Here is a 22855-nt window from a genome sequence, read left to right on the forward strand (position 1 = left end):
TGTGTGTGTGTGTATGTATGTATATATATATATATGTGTGTGTGTGTGTATGTGTGTGTGTGTGTGTGTGTGTGTATATATATATATATATATATATATATATATATATATATATGCCACAAAAAGCCCCTTACCAAAGGGGGAAAAAGGAAAAAGCACCTATATATACTTATAGGATTTAATACCACAATTTTTTTAGAGTAGAAAATTCATATTTATTGACATCTTTTTATAAAATTGATTTGTAAATATACAATATTAAATCCTCAAATAAAAATGTACTATATAGAATATGCAGTACATGAACCTACAAACCCTAATAATCTCTGAATACTGACTTCGCTAACTTTCACTAGCTGAAATAACCCCACAACTAATCTCTCCATATTAACTGATTTAAACACAATATGACAATACATACATATATAGCACAATATATATATATAAATATATATATATATATACACACACACACACACACACACACAAAAAGGGTAACGTCTTTCTTCAAAAAGGCTCACAACCCCTCATGCTAACCACAAACTTGTGCCTCACATGTCTTGATACTCGACAGGCTCAAAGAACCACATTTTCTAACAAGCCTCGCCTCTATACCTTAACCTCGAGTAAAGGTGAAAGCACTTCCTGAATTCCATTTGTTCTTTTTTCCATAACTTGGAAGTCTCTTTAAGACTTCAGCAAATACCTTGGCAGCTAACCACCTTCCATAGTTAAGATTTGGCGCCATAACGGAAAAGGTGTAACGACAACTGGGCATATTACTAGGTCGTCCAGTCAAATTAGTAGAAGATCACTTCACCGATATGGTCAAACATCCATCTTCTCATTATATCAATATTTAATCTCGGCCCTCTACCAAGGATTTAAAAAAAAAAAAAAAAAAGCGGAAAGGTAAATAACCTTCAACCTTACTTCGCTTGTGAGCGCCGTCTTATCGGCCATCGAGGGAGCAAGCTAATCATCTACATGCACCTCATCTGCGGCATCCTAATGATCCTTGGCCTCCAAAAGCCTGATCAGGTCTTTACAAATAATAAAGCTGCCCTCATTGCCTGGGGGGGGGCAAAGTTACCCACTTATTTACCAATGTGAACGCACATTACATTAACTAACTCAATGTGTAAAAAAAATAATTTAGAAATAATAATATTATAATAGATACGGACTGCTTCTCCAAGAACCAATCTTCAGTCCTTCTACCCAGGGATCACACTGCCTATGCAGCATATCGATACACCCCAGTACCTGATGCTACCTCGTTTTTTCCAGGGAGGTAACTATTCGGCCATACGATATTCTTCTATGCGGCCTTACTTTCCCACAAAGTTTCACCAAAGGCTGGGACCTGATGTTGCTGCACCATTTTTCGTCAGACGAAGTATTATTTCTTCTTATCTAGACGATAGTTTCCTGATGCCATCCATTTCAATGCTATCAAGTGGCAGACTTTGTGGGCGATTCGTGCCTAGGCAATCTAGGACTTCTACTCCACTTAAAAAAAACAAAAAACAAATTTTAAAAAGAAATCAACAATGCAGTCTATTCAAACTGCAATTCATAAGAGCCTACATCGCAACCTTCACGACAAGGTGTTTCTACCTCGCCTAACAGCATTAACTCTCTCAACAGATTTTTCAGCGCTACTTCACAGTGTTACACGAACAACCCACTAGACCATAACTGTTCTGGGACATCTACAGCAGCCACCTCAATGGTTCTGCATACGCGCTTGCATATCCGCCACTTCCAGTGTGGACTCGGACACGAATGGGCTCCTTTTCTCTACATTCATTGGCCACTCGCATCCCTAGGCCTGCAAAAAAAAAAAAAAAAGGGATGAACTCACAAGGGTTGCTACTCCCGTTGACATTTCACTGGGGCTCGCCCCTACCTTCCCTGTGACATCAAATACTACTTACCACAGCATCTGAACAATTTCAGACACAAGCTCTATCGATTTCCAACATGCACATACTGCACGTAATCCTTCAAGATTCCCTACAAAAAAAATAAAAAAATAGTCAGGATTCACATGGAGTCCGACTTCCATTGTTTTAAAAAAAAAAAAAAAAGGAGGGTTTCTGGCTCTTCGATCCTCTATGATAAGTCAGTTCAGAGATTGGATCAAGCTCATCGAATATCCATCTCACTTCACTCGATTACTTGCCCGGTACTGACAACTACAGACCGGACAAACGCCATATCACTTCACTTCCACAGGGGGAAACTAATTGCAAATGTAACTTAAGACATACTCTCACTAAGGCGTCTCACTACAGTGAATCTCTTGCAACACCGTACAAGGGGAAAAGGAAGAACTTTATTCGTTTTCTCTGCGCTCACTCGAACTTCCGGCACCTTTCTCATCGATAGGTCACAATGCATATTTATGTATTCCCTCCAATGCCATTCATCTCTCGAACTCCAGAGATGCATAGACGGCCAAATGAGTCGACCTTATTGCAGATATGTATATATAAAAAAAGAAAAAAACCCAAAAAAAACAAGCGCTTCTGTTTATCATTGTGCTAACATAGCCAATACGTCCAGGGTACAGTTTACCTACGACGATTTTCGATCCGCAACCCAATTCTCCTGGACGCAGCTCATAGCTTCTTCCTTAGGACGAGAAATCCTCTTCTCCATGCCTTCCTGCACCTTATGGCCTGGAGATTGACAAGTGCATTTCTCTACGTTTTTTCTCCTATCCTCAAGACAACTCTCCATCACATTCCAGTAACAAGAAGGTTGTCCTGCTGGGCTTCCGAGTGTTCTTCAACAGGTATAGCCCCCTTAACTGGCCACCTGACCGACTTCTGTCCTACCTCCAGCTGCAAGGCAGCAAGGGCATGACGACTCCTCGCTACGAGTTCCTATAAGCAACATAAGAAAATGCCATACTGGGTCAGACCAAGGGTCCATCAAGCCCAGCATCCTGTTTCCAACAGTGGCCAATCCAGGCCATAAGAACCTGGCAAGTACCCAAAAACTAAGTCTAGTCCATGTTACCATTACTAATGGCAGTGGCTATTCTCTAAGGGGCGGATTTTAAAACCCCTGCACGCGTAAATCCTTCCGGATTTACGCGCGCAGGGCCTTCGCGCGCCTATTTTGCATAGGCCGCTGGTGCGCGCAAGTCCCGGGGCTTCCTGTCGGGGGCGTGGTGGGATGACGCAGCGTTTAGGGGGCGGGGTGGGGGGTTTCGGGGGCGACGATGTGGGTGTGGTTTTGGCCCGGGGGTGTTCCGGGGGCGTGGCTGCGGCCTTCGGAACAGCCCCCGGGACCGGACCACGGAGCGGGGAAGCCAGCCAACGCGCGCAAAGTTACGCCTGCTTTCAGCAGACGTAACTTTGCCGACAAAGGTAAGGGGGGGGTTAGATAGGGCCGGGGGGTGGGTTAGGGAGGGGAAGGTGGGGGGAGGGCGAAGGAAAGTTCCCTCCGAGGCCGCTTCGAAATCAGAACGGCCTCTGAGGGAACAGGCAGCGCGCACTGGGCTCGGCGCGTGCAGGTTGCACAAATGTACACCCCCTTGTGCGCGCCGACCCCGGATTTTATAAGATACGCGCGGCTACGCGCGTATCTTATAAAATCCAGCGTACTTTTGTTCGCGCTCGCGCAAGTATTTAAAATCTTCCCCTAAATGAACTTAATAGCAGGTAATGGACTTCTCCTCCAAGAACTTATCCAATCCTTTTTTAAACACAGCTATACTAACTGCACTAACCACATCCTCTGGCAACAAATTCCAGAGTTTAATTGTGCGTTGAGTAAAAAAGAACTTTCTCCGATTAGTTTTAAATGTGCCCGATGCTAACTTCATGGAGTGCCCCCTAGTCTTTCTACTATCCGAAAGAGTAAATAACCGATTCACATCTACCCATTCTAGACCTCTCATGATTTTAAACATCTCTATCATATCCCCGCCTCAGCCGTCTCTTCTCCAAGCTGAAAAGTCCTAACCTCTTTAGTCTTTCCTCATAGGGGAGATGTTCCATTCCCCTTATCATTTTGGTCGCCCTTCTCTGTACCTTCTCCATCGCAATTATATCTTTTCTGAGATGCGGCGACCAGAATTGTAGACAGTATTCAAGGTGCGGTCTCACCATGGAGCGATACAGAGGCATTATGACATTTTCCGTTTTATTCACCATTCCCTTTCTAATAATTCCCAACATTATGTTTGCTTTTTTGACTGCCGCAGCACACTGAACCGACGATTTCAATGTGTTATCCACTATGACTCCTAGATCTCTTTCTTGGGTTGTAGCACCTAATATGGAACCCAACATGGGTTATTTTTCCCTATTTGCATCACCTTGCACTTATCCACATCAAATTTCATCTGCCATTTGGATGCCCAATTTTCCAGTCTCACAAGGTCTTCCTGCAATTTATCACAATCTGCTTGTGATTTAACTACTCTGAACAATTTTGTGTCATCTGCAAATTTGATTATCTCAATCGTCTTATTTCTTTCCAGATCATTTATAAATATATTGAAAAGTAAGGGTCCTAATACAGATCCCTGAGGCATTCCACTGTCCACTCCCTTCCACTGAGAAAATTGCCCATTTAATCCTACTCTCTGTTTCCTGTCTTTTAGCCAGTTTGCAATCCACGAAAGGACATCGCCACCTATCCCATGACTTTTTACTTTTCCTAGAAGCCTCTCATGAGGAACTTTGTCAAACGCCTTCTGAAAATCCAAGTATACTGCATCTACCGTTTCACCTTTATCCACATGTTTATTAACTCCTTCAAAAAAGTGAAGCAGATTTGTGAGGCAAGACTTGCCCTGGGTAAAGCCATGCTGACTTTGTTCCATTAAACCATGTCTTTCTATATGTTCTGTGATTTTGATGTTTAGAACACTTTCCACTATTTTTCCTGGCACTGAAGTCAGGCTAACCGGTCTGTAGTTTCCCGGATCGCCCCTGGAGCCCTTTTTAAATATTGGGGTTACATTTGCTATCCTCCAGTCTTCAGGTACAATGGATGATTTTAATGATAGGTTACAAATTTTTACTAATAGGTCTGAAATTTCATTTTTTAGTTCCTTCAGAACTCTGGGGTGTATACCATCCGGTCCAGGTGATTTACTACTCTTCAGTTTGTCAATCAGGCCTACCACATCTTCTAGGTTCACCGTGATTTGATTCAGTCCATCTGAATCATTACCCATGAAAACCTTCTCCATTATGGGTACCTCTTACATCCTCTTCAGTAAACACCGAAGCAAAGAAATAATTTAATCTTTCTGCGATGGCCTTATCTTCTCTAAGTGCCCCTTTAACCCCTTGATCATCTAACAGTCCAACTGACTCTCTCACACAGGCTTTCTGCTTCGGATATATTTAAAGTTTTTACTGTGAGTTTTTGCCTCTACGGCCAACTTCTTTTCAAATTCTCTCTTAGCTTGTCTTATCAATGTCTTACATTTAACTTGCCAACGTTTATGCTTTATCCTATTTTCTTCTGTTGGATCCTTCTTCCAATTTTTGAATGAAGATCTTTTGGCTAAAATAGCTTCTTTCACCTCCCCTTTTAACCATGACCACGCCTCTTGGACATTTTTTACTTTGTAGCTGCTCCTTTCAGTTTTTTCTAACAATCTTTCTCATTTTATCAAAGTTTCCCTTTTGAAAGTTTAGCACGAGAGCCTTGATTTGCACTCTGTTCCTCTTCCAGTCATTAAATCCAATTTGATCATATTATGATCACTATTGCCAAGCAGCCCCACCACTGTTACCTCTCTCACCAAGTCCTGTGGTCCACTGAGAATTAGATCTAAAATTGCTCCCTCTCTCGTTGGTTCCTGAACCAATTGTTCCATAAAGCTATCATTTATTCCATCCAGGAACGTTATCTCTCTAGCGTGTCCCGATGATACATTTACCCAGTCAATATTGGGGTAATTGAAGTCTCCTATTATTACTGCACTACCAATTTGGTTAGCTTCCCTAATTTCTCTTAGCATTTCACTGTCCATCTCACCATCTTGACCAGGTGGACGGTAGTATACCCCTATCACTATAGTCTTCCCCGACACACAAGGGATTTCTACCCATAAAGATTCAATTTTGTATTTTGTCTCATGCAGGATATTTATCCTGTTGGACTCTATGCCATCCTGGACATAAAGCACCACACCTCCTCCCGGGTGCTTCTCTGTCATTGCGATATAATTTGTACCCCGGTATAGCACTGTCCCATTGGTTATCCTCTTTCCACCATGTCTCTGAGATGCCAATTAAGTCTAGGTCATCATTCACTGCTATACATTCTAATTCTCCCATCTTACTTCTTAGACTTCTGGCATTAGCATACAAACATTTCAAAGTTTGTTTTTTGTTTGTATTTTCATTCTGCTTTTTAATTGATAGGGATAAGTTAGAATTTTTTTAGCTCTGATGAGTTTTTAGTTACAGGCACTTGGACTATTTTTCTAATTATTGGAACCTCACTGTCGGGATGCCCTAATTCTAATGCATCATTAGTATCCTTTGAAGATACTCGCTCCGAACCATGCGCTGCTGAGCAACTGTCGACTTTCCCCTTTGTTCTAGTTTAAAAGCTGCTCTTTCTCCTTTTTAAAGGTTAGCGCCAGCAGTCTGGTTCCACCCTGGTTAAGGTGGAGGCCATACCTTCGGAAGAGACTCCCCCTTCCCCAAAAGGTTCCCCAGTTCCTAACAAAACTGAATCCCTCTTCCTTGCACCATCGTCTCATCCACGCATTGAGACTACGGAGCTCTGCCTGCCTCTGGTGACCTGCGCGTGGAACAGGGAGCATTTCAGAGAATGCTACCCTGGAGGTTCTGGATTTAAGCTTTCTACCTAAGAGCCTAAATTTGGCTTCCAGAACCTCCCTCCCACATTTTCCTATGTCGTTGGTGCCCACATGTACCACGACAGCCAGCTCCTCCCCAGCACTGTCTAAAATCCTATCTAGGTGATGCTTGAGGTCTGCCACCTTCGCACCAGGTAGGCATTTTACCAGGCGATCCTCACGCCCACCAGCCACCCAGCTATCTACATTCCTAATAATCGAATCACCAACTATGACGGCCGACCTAACCCTTCCCTCCTGGGCAGTAGGCCTTGGGGAGATATCCTCAGTGCGAAAGGACACTGCATCACCTGGAGAGCAGGTCCTTGCTACAGGATCCTTTCCTGCTGCACCTGGTTGGTGCTCTCTCATCATGAGACCTTCTTCCTCCAAGGCAGCACCAGGGCTGCCAGTCTGAAGTTGGGACTTGACTACTATGTCCCTGAAGGTCTCATCTATATACCTCTCTGTCTGCCTCAGCTCCTCCAGATCTGCCACTCTAGCCTCCAGAGATCGGTCTTGTTCTCTGAGAGCCAGGAGCTCTTTGCATCACATGCACATGTACAACTTCTCACTGGTGGGTAAAAAAATCATACATGTGACACTCTATGCAAAAGACTGGGAAGCCCCCCTCTTACCGCTGGACTGCTGCCTTCATCTCAGTTTTGATCAGTTCCTAGCTTTCTAGCTGCCTTATTGACTGACTATTTAAAAATACCAACAGTCTAACTTGTTTATTCACTGTCTTACTATTAAAAACACACACACACACACTTAACTCTGTCTTTCTGACTAGTATTGTGGCAATGCAAACCACCAATGCGTAGCGCATTACCATGGATCTCGAACAGCTAATGCTTTCTTCCTTTACCCTCTACATCAGAGCTTTCCAAACTGTGTGTCGGGACACGTTAGTGTGTCGCCTGCAGTATGCAGGTGTGTCGCGCAAGCCCGGTCAACTCTGATGCGAGTTTGGGCTTTTTTTTTCCTAGAGATTCACTTTTTTTTTTTTCAGTTTATGGGTTGCTTATTATTGGGTGATTTTTGCTGTCAATCGCGTTTTTTGGGGGGGCTTGGTGGGTGGAACGAGCCCAGCCATCCTTGCATTGGCTGCTGCTGCCGATGAGGCCTGGCCATGAGGAGTACTGACTGCAAGCAGCAGTGTCTGGTGATCATGGAAGGGAGTGAAGCACTTAACTGGCAACAATCAAAAAGACGAGGTACATGAGTGTGGGGGCCAGACATGTGCTTGAGGGGGAGAGATATGAGTGTGTGGGGGCCAGACATGTGCTGGGGGGAGGAGAGAGATGAGGGTGTGGGGGACGGACAATTTGTTTTATTATTGTTTCTCGTAAATTATAACAATAACATGAATCTTGGAATATATATTTTTAATATAAATTTAAGGTTTTCATGAGATAGGTTGTGTCGTGAAACATTTTATTTATGTATATATTTAAGGAAACATACATAAATTGTCGAAATATGTTTCGTTCGTTTAACCTTTAACCTCTGGTTTACTAGTAGACTGAATTACCGTGTCGTGAAATTATGTTTGTCTAAAAAGTGTGTCACCAACATGAAAAGTTTGGAAAGCTCTGCTCTACATACTTGTCACCTTCGATACCTCTCATAGAATGTGCTTTTTCTGGTTGATTTAACTTCTACAAGATGACCAAGTAAATTGCAAGCATTGGTTCATCACCTTACCCACGTTCCATCCAAGCCTATTGCAATTATCAATAAGGCAAGGTGACATACCTTTGATCATACACGTGCGTTGGCATACTACAAGAAAGTGCACTCTGTCACCCAATCGACCCTGACAATTGTTACTTCGTCAATCCAAAATGCATAAAGGCGTCGAGTAATGAGAACAACTTTATCCAAAGAAGAGATATAATTACCGTATTTTTCGCTCCATAAGACGCACTTTTTCCCCCCCAAAAGTGGGGGGAAAATGTATGTGAGTCTTATGGAGCGAATATAAAAAAAAAACTAAAAATCTAGCAAAAAAACCCCCCCCACCCTCCTGACTCCCCCAAGACCTGCCAACTTAATTTACTACAACCCCCCACCCTCCTGACCCCCCCCCCCCCTATGTCACAGGGGCTACCATTGCCCTTGGTCGGCCCCAGTGACATAGTAAGGGAAAGGGCCGTCGGCGCCATTTTGATTACTGGCAGCCGACGGCCCAAGCCCAGGAGATCGCTCCCGGACCCCCGCTGGACCATCAGGGACTTTTGGCAGGTCTTGGGGGGGGGGGGGGGTCAGGAGGGTGGGGGGTTGTTAATTAATTTAAAGGGTTGGGATGGGGTGTTTTTTTTTGGGGGGGGGGGGGTTCCCAGAGAAAGAAAAGTTTTCTGATCTGGGGAGTGGACCAAAATGGCCCTCCCCAGACCCGAAAACAAAATGGGTAGAGAAAAAAAGTTATGCACTCCCCTAATTTGCTCTATAAGACGCACAGACGCCAGGGGACAGAGCTGGTTTAGCACAAAAAATTTTTATTTTTTTCATTTTCCCTCTGAATCCTAGGTGCATCTTATTGAGCAAAAAATACGGTATTTCCTTTCTCAGCAATGATAAAACATCGCACACGTTATACAACCATAAGGGCACATCATGTGCATGAGATGACAACCTCGATTGCCTCTCTCTCTCTCCATCAAGTACCTCTTATGTCCATCTGTGAAGCGGCCTCATGATCATCGCTACTCATTTTTTCACATCCCACCAGTGTCTGCACAATCAGATGGTGGATGATCCTTTTGCGATGGACTCTCCTACAGAAGTGCAAAAATTCCAAACAAATACAACCTTCATAGGAACTGTCTGCCACTATTATTGTATTGAGCACAAAAAAAAACAATTTTGTAAATTTTTTTAAATGACACATACTAACGGCTCAATACGTAAGCTGGGGACTTCCATACAGCATGGCTAATTCAGCTGCTTATCTACGTGAAAAGAGCAAGTTTGCTTACCGTAAAAGGTGTTTTCCGTAGATAGATGAATTAGCCATGCTGACCCGCCCGCGTCCCCGGACAGTTCTAGCACACCTACCTTGCTCTGATACTGACTGAGAAGCCTGAGGTGATCCTGTCAAGGATACAGGAGGGAGGGAGTACCTAGCTAAAAGACTTTAATAGACTTTTAGCTAGTGGTCATGCTGTATGGGTACGGAGGACGTACCCATACAGCATGGCTAATTCATCTGCTATCTACGGAAAACACCATTTATGGTAAGCAAACTTGCTCTTCCCTGGTTCTCAGCTCATTGCTCTAACCCTCCCCAACTCTTAATCATATTTTTTAGCTTATCGACAGATCAGTGATTTGTATATACATTAGACAAACAGAAATGCCCTGAAAAGTATTTGGAATAGTTTTTCCTCCTATTTGCAGGTACATGGTCAAGCATGTTAGTATAACTACCTACTGACTGATAAGAAAGATTGTGTGAGTCCATAAGGAAATCAGCTTGCCCTTGCTCATGGGTCCAGCTGGCAAGTACACGATTAATATTTTCCAGCTGGTGACTGGTAAAGGGAGAAATGCAGAGCAGAGAGCCTACAGCAGCATTATCAAATGTCAGTAAAAGAATAAAATATGTCAGTAAAAATGGCATGAGCACGGAGTCCTGTGTCCAGTGCTGAATGCCCAAGTTGTGCAAGGCTGCAGTATTCAGGTGGCGAGGACTGTGTCTGAGTGTGTAAAGGAGTGACTCGGCTAGAAAGTCCAGGTGTGCACAAAATAGAGATAATAAAAATGCCTGTAAAAATAGAAAAATGCTAGTTTTTAAAAGTTTAACTGATACCTTATTGATAAAATTAAATATTTTCATGAGTTGGCAACCCTGGCCTAGAATCTTATTTCTGTCCCTGGACTATGGTAGTACATAATTTAAACATCGAGTGTTAAAAATTAAGTACCTAATTTGAATATTTGGTCTCTGAGAGGTTAAATGGCTTATTTTGGTTCTAATATTCTACCTCGGTGGCAGCATATATAAAACTTACTAGGAAAAGCTGAATGGAAATCAAGGTTAACAGAAACAAAAAATGTGATATCTTATTTCTTGGACTAATGTAATTCATTTGTCGACTAGCTTTCGGGAACTAATCCATCCTTCCCTGTACATACCCAGATCAGTCCAGACTCCTGGGTTTTACCTCCCTGCCAGCAGATGGAGACAGAGAAAATGTCACTGACACTGTACATAACTCAGTGTGCCACCTGCAGTCCCTCAGTATTTCTCTGTCTCCAGCAGATGGTGGATGGTGTAAAACTTGCAGTTTGGAGAGAAAGGGGGAAAAAAAAGATTAAAAGAAATTTCTGGATCCTCCCGGGGGAGAGAGGGAGTTGTGAGGTCCTGGTGGGGCCCGCCCCCCTGGTTTGAGGCGGACAAGCAGGGGGATGGTGACCCTTCTGATAGCTCGTTCCGGAGGTCTGTGGGGTGAACATCTAGTGGTCCAGATCCCTCATCCCCCATGATACAGCGGTTGAATATGCTGGCAGTTCTGCACTGCAAGCCCAGTGGAACAGGGTAGTATCCCTTTTATGCAGTTTATCCTGGGTTGGGTCGCTAAAGATTTTGGCAAAAGGAGACTGATATAGCCAGTGGTCTGGCTCTCTTCTGATCTGCCATGCAGCCTGCACACCTGGAAGCTGAATTTCTGCATTCTGTGCATCTTTATTTGTTCTCACAGAGTAATAAAAAAACCCCCCAAAAAAAACCAAACCCCAAGGAACTAGTTAGAGCAATCTGTGCAGCAGCAAGGTTCTGGGGGGGGGAGCTTAGCAATGGGGTTTTTCAGCAGCTTCGCTGCCTGTGGAGGAGACCAGGTGTTGGGGCCGTGCCACTGAGGGACTGTTCCCCCTGCTTGCCGTTGAGGTGCTGGTGGTGCCGCAAGGAGGAGAAGTCTCTCTGGTTCTGGTAGAGGTCGTCTGCCAGTTTTAATTTTCTTATGCGCAAAGTGTGTTTAATGAGATGCTGGCTCTTGGTCCCAGTCTCCATGGATTCTCGGCCAGTCGAGGCCTGAGCTGAAGAGAAGCTCTTCAGGCCTGTGATTTTCGGTGTCGGGTGTTAAACGGATCCAGGCCTAAATGCACTAGAAGTGCAGGCAGGCTTTACTTAATTGTGTGGTAAGCCACTGCAGCAGTTCTTTTCTCACGTGCATAGGCGTGTGCACGCATTCTCACCTCATGGCGGTTGCATATGCTGGGACCTGGGTGCGTAAGGCCGTGACCTAGATTTGAGCATGTACTTCTGCGACCTAGACTTGAGCGCATATTTGCGTGGGTACTCGTGCATGTACGACTGCAACCTGGTCTTGAGTGAATATTTGTGCATATCCTGCAGGGTATGTAAGTATGCCCAGGTGGCATTGGTTTGCACACAGGAAGCCGCCTAGAGCAGAAGTTCAGGAGAGCTAGGTGCCAAAGACGAACAGGTCCAAGCACCTTGCTATCTGAAATTTGACATCTGATAGCAATTCAGTCCTTACTGTCTCTCCATCTGGGTCAGCGCTGTTTAGATGCTCAAAGCAATTTGACTACTACAGCTTTTCCTAGTATGTAGCCAAATGGGCTCAGGACCAGTGGGTTTATGCTCCCCTGCCAGCAGATGAAGACGGAGTCAGGTTTCAAAGCTGATGTCACCCTAGATACACCCCTGCAGTAACCTCATCCTTTCAGTATTTCTCCGTCTCCAGCAGATGCGGACATGCTTTCCCTACGGGGATTGCTGTACCTTTGGAAGAATAAATTCTCCTTTTAAATTGGTTGGCACAGTGCATGGTAGGCTGCGGCAGCACCATCTTGCACGCATTTTTGTGCCTGTATTGCCCATCATAGAGCTTCGGTATGTGTAGTGTGTCGGCTCTGCACACGCGCTGTGCGCATAATGCCACGTGCATACATACGCGCACAACACAGAATACAAGTAAAGCTGGGCGCACAGGCTGTGCGTTCGTGTCGCTGCAGCCCGAAATCTGTGCGCATAAAATTTCATGTGTGAGCACTTAGCGTCTCCACTGGCTCCGGCAGCAAAAAAAACATAAGCTCCTTTCTCTCTGCGCTGCTTGTCATATTGGTGCTGCACAGTCTGAACTGGATTCTTGCTTATGTCAGCACTGTTAGTAACCCCAGGGAGAGTTTGCCTTCCCGGATTTTGCTAAGCCCAGCTCCTCCCATTCAGAGGATTAGTCAGCCATAGCCTTAACCGGAAGTACTCCGGATCTGAGTAACCCTGGGACTGGGTCATCCACGGGAGAGGGAAATTTAGCGGCACCTACCCCAATGCCTCCTCGGCTAGGCATGGACCTAGCTGCCTTCTCATGAGTGGAATTCTTTCAAGGCTTTCAAGTCTTCGTACAGGCGCAGTCTGCTACCTCACTTGCCCCTGTCCAGACAGAACCTCAGCCGGTAAGCCCTCTCTCTCCCAGTCCTATCAGCAGACCTCAAGGCATGCCTTGACTCACCGAGGGTATCCCTGGCAGGGTCCCGGACGAAGAAGAGGATCCAGATTCCTTGGAAGATGGGGGAAATACCCCCTGGTTTAGATCCATATTGGACCATGTTTCAGTTTTTCCATAGAGATGAATTGCCGGCCCTGGTTTCCCAGACCCTGAAGATGCTGAGAGTTCCTGGGGCGAACTCTATGACAGAACCAAAGAAGAATCCCATTCTGATTTCTCTACTGAAAGGCTCTTGGTACTTTCCAATACTGGAAGCCATCCAGGAGTTGATTGACCTGGAATAGGGTGCCCCAGAAGCAAGTTTTAAAGGTGGATGAGCGTTAAAAGCTGTATACCCTCAATTGTAAAAGGTATTCCTGTTTTCCTTAAACCGCTCAAATTTCTTTCTCAATCCTGGAGCATTACCTCTTACATTTCTTACTGCAGAGTAGAGATATATACCTAAGTTATTATTGTTACAACAGTATGGAAAATCTGTAACTAATTGTTTATTTTCTTCTATGTAAGATTGTTAAAATCAGCATAAATAAAAAATTAAAAAAAAAAAAAAAAAAAAGCTCTATACCCACTGGATCTGGCAGCAAAAAAACTTTTGCATTTCCCTAAAGTGGATGCGCTGGTCTGTTCTGTCTCTAAGCGAACAACTATCCCAGTGGAGGGAGGCGTGGTCTTAAAGGATGCTCATGATAGGCGGATGGAGTCCATTCTTAAACAGGCCTTTGACGCAATAGCAATGAAATATAGAAATGACAGCAGAAAAAGACCAATCGGCCCATCCAGTCTGCTCAGCAAGCTTCCACACTTATTTTCCCATACTTATCTGTTTCACCGACCACCAAGTTCAGGGCCCTTGTTGGTTATTGTTTGATTCAAATTTCCTGCCACCCTTTGCCATTGATGCAGAGAGTAATATTGGAGTTGCATCAAAGGTGAGCATAAGGCTTAATGGTTGCGGGTAGTAACCGCCACATCAAACAAGTTACCCCAGTGCTTGTTTACCCAGTCTGCACAGATCCATGCCTTGTTGGATGTTTGAATGTAAATCCTCTTTTCCACATTTCTCCCTGCCGTTGAAGCAGAGAGCAACGCTGTATATGCATTCAAAGTGATGTATCAAGCTTAGTTGGTTTAGGGTAGTAACCGCTGCAATAAGCAAGCTACCCCCCACGCTTATTTGTTTACCCAGAATGTGCAGTTCAGTCCTTGTTGTTTGTTGTCTGAATGCAAATCCTCTTTTCCACATTTCCCCTTGCTGTTGAAACAGAGAGCAAATTTGTAGTTGCATTAACCGTGTGAGGTAGTTGCATTAACCGTGTGAGGTAGTAATCACCAGGTAGTAGCCTCCATTCCAGCAAGCCACCCCCATGGCTCTTCTCTTCATTCCCATCTTCTAGCCTTTAAGAATCCACAGTGTTTATCCTATGCCCTTTGAAATCCTTCACATTTTTAGTCTTCACCACTTCTTCCGGAAGGGCATTCCAGGCATCCACCACCCTCTCCGTGAAGAAATACTTCCTGATATTGGTTCTGAGTCTTCCTCCCTGGAGTTTCAAATCGTGACCCCCTAGTTCTACTGATTTTTTTTTTTTTTTCCCAACAGAAAAGGTTTGTTGTTGACCATGGATCATTAAAACCTTTCAAGTATCTGAAAGTCTGTATCATATCACCCCTGCTCCTCCTCTCCTCCAGGGTACACATATTTAGGTTCTTCAATCTCTCCTCATAAGTCATTTTATGAAGACCATCCACCTTTTTGGTCGCCCTTCTCCATCCTGTCTCTCTCCCTTTGGAGATACGGTCTCCAGAACTGAACACAGTACTCCAGGTGAGGCCTCACCAAGGCCCTGTACAAAGGGATCGTCATTTCCCTTCTCTTACTAGATATTCTTCTCTCTATGCAGCCCAGCATTCTTCTGGCTTTAGCTATCGCCTTGTCACATTGTTTCGCCGACTTCAGATCGTTAGACACTATCACCCCAAGGTCTCTCTCCTGCTCTGTGCACATCGGCTCTTCACCCCCCATCAAATACAGTTCTTTTGGATTTCCACACCCCATATGCATGACTCTGTACTTCTTGGCAATGAATCTCAGCTGCCATATCTTCGACCACTCTTCCAGCTTCCTTAAATCCCGTCTCATTCTCTCCATTCCTTCTGGCGTGTCCACTCTGTTGTAGATCTTAGTATCATCCGCAAAAAGACAAACCTTACCTTCTATCCCGTCCGCAATGTCGCTCACAAAGATATTGAACAGGACTGGTCCCAACACCGCTCTCTCTTCAGAGTAAGTTCCATTTACCATCGCACATTGTCTTCTGTCTGTTAACCAGTTTGCAATCCAAGCCACCACCTCGGCACTCACTACTAAGCTTCTCATTTTACTCACAAGCCTCCTGTGCGGGACCGTATCAAAGGCTTTGCTGAATTCCAAGTAGATGACATTGAGTGCTCTTCCTTGATCCAATCAAAAAAGTCAATCAGAATTGTCTAACAGAATCTTCCCCTGGTGAATCCATGCTGCCTCTGGTCCAGCAATTCTTCTGACTGTAGATAGTTCACTATTCTTTCTTTCAGCAGCAACTCCATTACTTTTCCCACCACCGAGGTGAGGCTATAACCGGTCTGTAGTTTCCAACCTGCTCTCTGCTCCCACTCTTCTCCAATCACTCGGCACCACTCCCGTTTCTACGGATCTATTGAACAGGTCACGCAACGGACCTGCCAGCAAATCTCTGAGCTCCCTCAGTATCCTGGGATGAACCTCATCAGGCCCCATGGCTTTGTCCACTTTCAGTTTTCCTAGCTCTTCCCATACATTTTCTTCTGTAAATGGAGTTTCATCTACTCCACTCCCCTCCAGTTTCTTGTTAACTAGCGACTAGGCATTGTCATGTCAGGAACTGTTCCTCCGGATGACTTCATACCATTCCATCCTTCTTGACCAAGGTAGTCTTGGAGTTTCATTTGAATCGGTCCTTTTCGTTGCCATCCCTAGATAAGCACAAGGACACGGAAGAATACCGCCGCCTCCTCCATTTGAATGTCAGTAGGCTTTTGGTGCAGTATCTAGAAGTTTCAGAAACAGTATGAAAGACGGACCGCCTGTTTGTCCTTCACAGTGGAGAGAAGCAGGGAAAACCAGCTTCATGGCCTACCATAGCTCACTGGATTAAGGTGGTGGTCACGGGAGCCTCTGTGGAGCCAGGAAAGCCATTACCCCTTCAGGTTAAAGCTCATTCCACTAGGGCTCAGGCATTCTCATGGGCAGAAGCTAGACTGCTGTCTCCTGTCGACATCTGCGAAGCAGCGATGTGAATACACCCTGGAGGAAAGGAGGAGCAAGGGTGATATGATACAGACCTTCAGATACTTGAAAGGTTTTAATGATCCATAGTCATCAAACCTTTTCCATTGGAAACAATTTAGTAGAACTAGGGGTCACGATTTGAAACTCCAAGGAGGAAGGCTTAGAACCAATGGCGTGAAATATTTCTTCACGGAGAGGGTGGTGGATGCCTGGAATGCCCTTCCGGAATAAGTGGTGAAGACTAAAACTGTGAAGGATTTCAAAGGGGCACGGGATAAACACTGGATCCTTAAAGGCTAGAGGATGGGAATAAATAAAAAAGCTTGGAGGTAACTTGCACGGAGTGGCAGTTACTACCTTGGGAAGCTTGCTGGGCAGACTAGATAGACCATTTTAGTCTTTTTCTGCCGTCATTACTATGTTACTATGTTCCTCCTTGCACCCCTTCTCCAGGTTCTATTGCCTTGACGTTCAGGCTCGGGAGGTCACAGCCTTTGCAAGGGCGGTGTTAACCGGACTGCGGGCAGCCTCTCGCCCAATTGGGAGTAGCTTTTGTACATTCCATTGGTCCTGAGTCCATCTGGCTACATGCTAGGAAATGGAGAAATTACTTACCTGATAATTTCATTTTTCCTTAGTGTAGGCAGATGGACTCTGAGTCTCACTCACGGCTGCCCAAGAACTGTGCCAAGGATTCACCCATGGAATGGATATTGATTCCAAGAGATTACAGGTAAGCCATCATCCAGTCCCTAGATCAGGGCATCTATAATCTTACTTGGGTTCAGTGTTTGGTTCAGTATAGTTATGGTTATCAGTATTTAATCAAGTTTTTTCGATAGTGTGTCCGCAGTGGCTTTTGAAGAGAATACTTAAGGGCTGAGGTCACTGCAGGGTGTATCTCAGGTGATGTCAACTTTGAAACCTGACTCCATCTCCATCTACTGGCAGAGGAGCATAAACCCATTGGTCTTGAGTCCATCTGTCTACACTAAGGAAAACAAAATTATCAGGTAAGTAATTTCTCCATTTGCCCATGTTGGGACATCCCCTTGGCCTATGGTGACTCTGGAGTGGGAGTGGAGTGGGAGGCAAGGCAATGGTCAGTTCTCCTTCTTTGTTTCTGAGAGCAGAAGCTTCCCCAAGAGAGTTTGGAGAGAGCAAGGTTGGGCCTATGGACTCTGGTATAGATCCATCCTCCACCTCTTAGGTGGAGTGTTTCCAGAGCCTGCAGACCTTTCTGCAGGGATGTCCAGTAAAGGCGAAGCAACCTTCTTTTAGGGATCACATGCTCTGGCCTCCCATTTTTCAGTCACGGCGAGCAAATGCCACAGGGAGGCTGTCCCTGCTAATGTTCAAGGGGGTGTGGAACATGAGACATTGGAGGATTCTGATGGGGGTGGGCTTTCTCACTTCTAGAAGAGAGAGGAATTGCATATGATTGAGAGCCACAATAGACTGTCAGATTTTTCCTTTTTCGCAGAAATGTCTTGCTGAATTTGTTGGCTCAGACCCTGAACACACTTAGTGTGGCCGGAGGTCAATTTTAAGTTAAGCATCCTGTTTCTTTTCCCCCTGTATCCAATTCAAGTGATATTGGGTTTAAAGAAGGTAAATGCAGCCCTCAAGGTTCATTTCCACATGGAAGCTCTGAGATCCAACTCTGAGGTCCATCGTAGCAGTGGTACACAAGGGAAAGTTCTTGGCATCTCTCACTTTGATAGAGGCATATTTGCACATAGCTATCAGGCTGGAGCACCAGAGATTAAGAACATAAGAAAATGCCATACTGGGTCAGACCAAGGGTCCATCAAGCCCAGCATCCTGTTTCCAACAGTGGCCAATCCAGGCCATAAGAACCTGGCAAGTACCTAAAAACTAAGTCTATTCCATGTTACCATTGGTAATGGCAGTGGCTATTCTCTTAAGTGAACTTAATAGCAGGTAATGGACTTCTCCTTCAAGAACTTATCCAATCCTTTTTTTAAACACAGCTATACTAACTGCACTAACCACATCCTCTGGCAACAAATTCCAGAGTTTAATTGTGCGTTGAGTGAAAAAGAACTTTCTCCGATTAGTTTTAAATGTGCCCCATGCTAACTTCATGGAGTGCCCCCTAGTCTTTCTATTATCCGAAAGAGTAAATAACCGATTCACATCTACCTGTTCTAGACCTCTCATGATTTTAAACATCTCTATCATATCCCCCCTCAGCCGTCTCTTCTCCAAGCTGAAAAGTCCTAACCTCTTTAGTCTTTCCTTATAGGGGAGCTGTTCCATTCCCCTTATCATTTTGGTAGCCCATCTCTGTACCTTCTCCATCGCAATTATATCTTTTTTGAGATGCGGCGACCAGAATTGTACACAGTATTCAAGGTGCGGTCTCACCATGGAGCGATAGAGGCATTATGACATTTTCCGTTTTATTCACCATTCCCTTTCTAATAATTCCCAACATTCTGTTTGCTTTTTTGACTGCCGCAGCACACTGAACCGACGATTTCAATGTGTTATCCACTATGACTCCTAGATCTCTTCCTTGGGTTGTAGCACCTAATATGGAACCCAACATTGTGTAATTATAGCATGGGTTATTTTTCCCTATATGCATCACCTTGCACTTATCCACATTAAATTTCATCTACTATTTGGATGACCAATTTTCCAGTCTCATAAGGTCTTCCTGCAATTTATCACAATCTGCTTGTGATTTAACTACTCTGAACAATTTTGTGTCATCTGCAAATTTGATTATCTCACGCGTCGTATTTCTTTCCAGATCATTTATAAATATATTGAAAAGTAAGGCACTCCACTGTCTACTCCCTTCCACTGAGAAAATTGTCCATTTAATCCTACTCTCTGTTTCATGTCTTTTAGCCAGTTTGCAGTCCACGAAAGGACATCGCCACCTTTCCCATGACTTTTTACTTTTCCTAGAAGCCTCTCATGAGGAACTTTGTCAAACGCCTTCTGAAAATCCAAGTATACTACATCTACCGGTTCACCTTTATCCACATGTTTATTAACTCCTTCAAAAAAGTGAAGCAGATTTGTGAGGCAAGACTTGCCTTGGGTAAAGCCATGCTGACTTTGTTCCATTAAAGATTCCTGAGGTTCATAGTCCTAAGGGAACATTTTCAGTTCCGAGCCCTTCCCTTTGGCTGGCGATGGTTCAACGTACCTTCACCAAGGTGCTGGTGGTGGGGGCAGCTACTTTGCAAAAGGAGGGTGTGTTGGTGTATTCATATCTGGATGACTGGCTTATTCATGCGAAATCAAATGACCTCTGACAATCAGTACAAAAGATACTGATGCACCTGAAGTCTCTAGGATGGGTGGTGAACCTAGCAATGAGCCATTTAGTCCTCTTACAAACTCTGGAGTATCTGGGACCTCAGTTCGACACACTAGCGGAGAGAATGTTTGTCATGGAGAGAGAGTGCTGAAATTGTAGAGTCAGATTAGGCTTCTTCTCGAGCTTTCAGAGCCCAGGGTCTGGGACTATTTACAGGTCTGGGTTCTATGGCATCAACTTTGCAATTAATGCATTGGGTGTTTGCACATATGCGGCCTCTGCAGGGGGTTCTTCTCCCACAGGGATCTATTACTGGAAGAGTTTGATCTTCCTCATCTATTAGATGGGGAAGCCAGAGACAGTCTTTCGTGGTGCTTATTTGCACCAATCTTGAGCATGGTGTGGAATTGGAGATTCCAAATTGGATAATAGTCACTACCGATGCAAGCCTTTCTGGATGGAGGGTGGTGTGGTAAGATAAGTCTGCATAGGACCATTGGTCGAAACAAGAGGAGTCATAGCCTATCAATCAGTTAAAGATGAGAGCAGTGCATTTCACGTTGCTTGACTGCCTGCCAAGGTTTCACAGCCATCCAGTACAGATCCTATCGGACAATGTGAGACTGTGAACTACATCAACCTTCAAGGTGGATCCAAGAATGAGGCAGCGGCTTGAGAGATCCGGGAGTTGATTCTCTGGGCAGAACAGCCCTTAGAACAGCTGGCCGCATCTCATATTGCCAGAGTGAACAACGTCCAGGCGGATTTTATCAGTCGAAGAAAGTTAGACCCCGGGGAATGGAAGCTGTCGGAGGCAGTGATGTGTCTCATTCACAGAAGATGGGGATATCCCAACCAAAGAGAATACCAAAGCATTGCAGTTTTACCGCCTCCAAACAGAACACAGTACAAAGGAATCAGAGCTCTGGTACTGACATGGTCTCGAGGGATTCTTCTTTGTCTTCCTTCCTGTGGCCTCTGGTGAACAAGGGATTACGGCGGATAGATAAACATCTAGGCAATATGATTCTGGTAGCTCCAGAGTGGCCACATCGACCATGCTTCCCAGATCAAATTAATATGGCCATAGACGGGCCCCTGAGGTTCGGTCATCGGTCAACTGTTTTCCACCAGGGCCCAATATTTTTGGGTCAGACGGCTAACTTCTATCTCACGGTTTCACTTTTTAGAAGCAACAACTGAAATGGAGGGGATGTCCCGAAGCGATTATTTCCACCTTCTACATCCTTGATGTATTTGCAAATTTGGATGATCTTCGCATCCTGGTCGGCTGTTGACGGAGTGCAGCCTCACTCTATTCAGGCTATGGTGTCGCATATTTTGGCTTTTCTACAGAAAGGTTCTGGTCAAGGGACTGGCCTTTAATTCTCTAAGTGTCTAGGTAGCAACATTGGGTTGTCTCCGGGATAAGGTGCAGGGGTATCCTCTGTTCGCACATTCGGACATTCTATGGTTCCTTCAGGGAGCTAAGAACTTGCGTCCTCAGGTGCGGAACATTTGTCCATCTTGGAATCTGAATCTAGTCCTTAGAGGATTGTGTGAGGCTCGGTCTGTACCACTAAAGAGAGCTTTGGTGAAGGACTTAACTCTTAAAGTGGTTTTCTTGGCAGCTATTTGTTCAGCCAGGAGAATTTCAGTACTGTAGGTGCGGTCGTGTCGAGATCCCTTCCTACAGATGTCTGATTCGGAGGTATCTTTATGCATGATGCTTTTTTTCTGCCTGAGGTAGTCTCGGCATTCCATCTTAGTTAAACAGTAGAGCTTCCAGCTTTTATGGATTTGGATTCATCTACACCTCATGCGGGGGAGCTTAGGCTCTTAGATTGAAGGCATGCATTATTGAGGTATCTAAAGATCACTTATGATTTCTATTGATCGCATCACCTCTTTGTAGATCATATCACTTCTTTGTACTGTAGAGTAGTCCAAAGAAGAGAAATAAGTTGTCTAAGACTACAATTGTGTGGTGGCTGAAGGAAGCGATCAAGTTGACTTAACACTTCTAAAGGGTGCCCGCTGCTGGGGTTTAGGGGCGCACTTGATGTGTTCTCAGGCGAATTCCTGGGCAGAGACACAACAGTTGTCTCCACTTGAAATTTATTGAGCAGCTATTGGGAAGCCGTTGCCCACTTTTGCTACACATCGCTTGGATGTCGGGGGTCCGGCTTCCATGTGCTTTTAGTGAGAGCGTTATACGAGCGAACTCTCCACGTCTCATCCAAGTTAAGGGGAGTTTAGGTACATCCCAGGAGTCTGGATTGATCTGGGAACATCCAGGGAAAGGAAAATTGGTTCTTACCTGCTAATTTTCATTCCTGTAGTACCACAGATGGGTCCAGAGACCCATCCATTTTCTGGGGCGGAAGAGTCCACTGCCCATACTGTTGCTTTGTATATAGTGCAGAGTTGGAGGTTTTCAATGCTTATTGCTTATATTAAATTTGGGAAATGAGATTTCCATTGTCTTTTTGGGCAACTTCACCTTCTTTCGGCTTGTTGGAGGGGAGTGAGTTTGCTTATAAATTTATGGTGTTACTGGCATGGGTACAGGTCAATACTGAGGAACTGCAGGTTCCTCAGTATTTCTACTGGGTTATGTACAGTATCAGTGAAACTTTCGCTGTCTCCTTCTTCTGATTTGTGATATTACATGAACGAAAATTAGCCGATACGAACCAACTTTCCTTTTTTCAGATCAGAGTAGAATGATCAGGGGACCTGAGGAAGGTAGCATTCTTTTCTTTTTTTTTTTTTGTAAATAACAGTTTTTATTCATGCAGCACATATTAAATACAGAATATGACACTGGGTTACAATGATTTCTTACACAAAATGAACATGGTTATATCCTGAACAAACATGGAAAAAATTGCTAAGAATTCTCTTATCAACTGCTTACA

General features: G+C 44.5%; 1 protein-coding gene across 5 annotated transcripts in view; it reads left to right on the forward strand.

Moving 5' to 3' along the window:
- The window catches only part of GGNBP2 (gametogenetin binding protein 2), a 129796-nt gene that overhangs the window by 5830 nt on the left and 101111 nt on the right, over positions 1 to 22855 (forward strand). The window lies entirely within an intron of this gene.

Source organism: Rhinatrema bivittatum, chromosome 8 (genome assembly GCF_901001135.1).
Source record: "Rhinatrema bivittatum chromosome 8, aRhiBiv1.1, whole genome shotgun sequence".
Lineage (NCBI taxonomy): Eukaryota > Metazoa > Chordata > Amphibia > Gymnophiona > Rhinatrematidae > Rhinatrema > Rhinatrema bivittatum.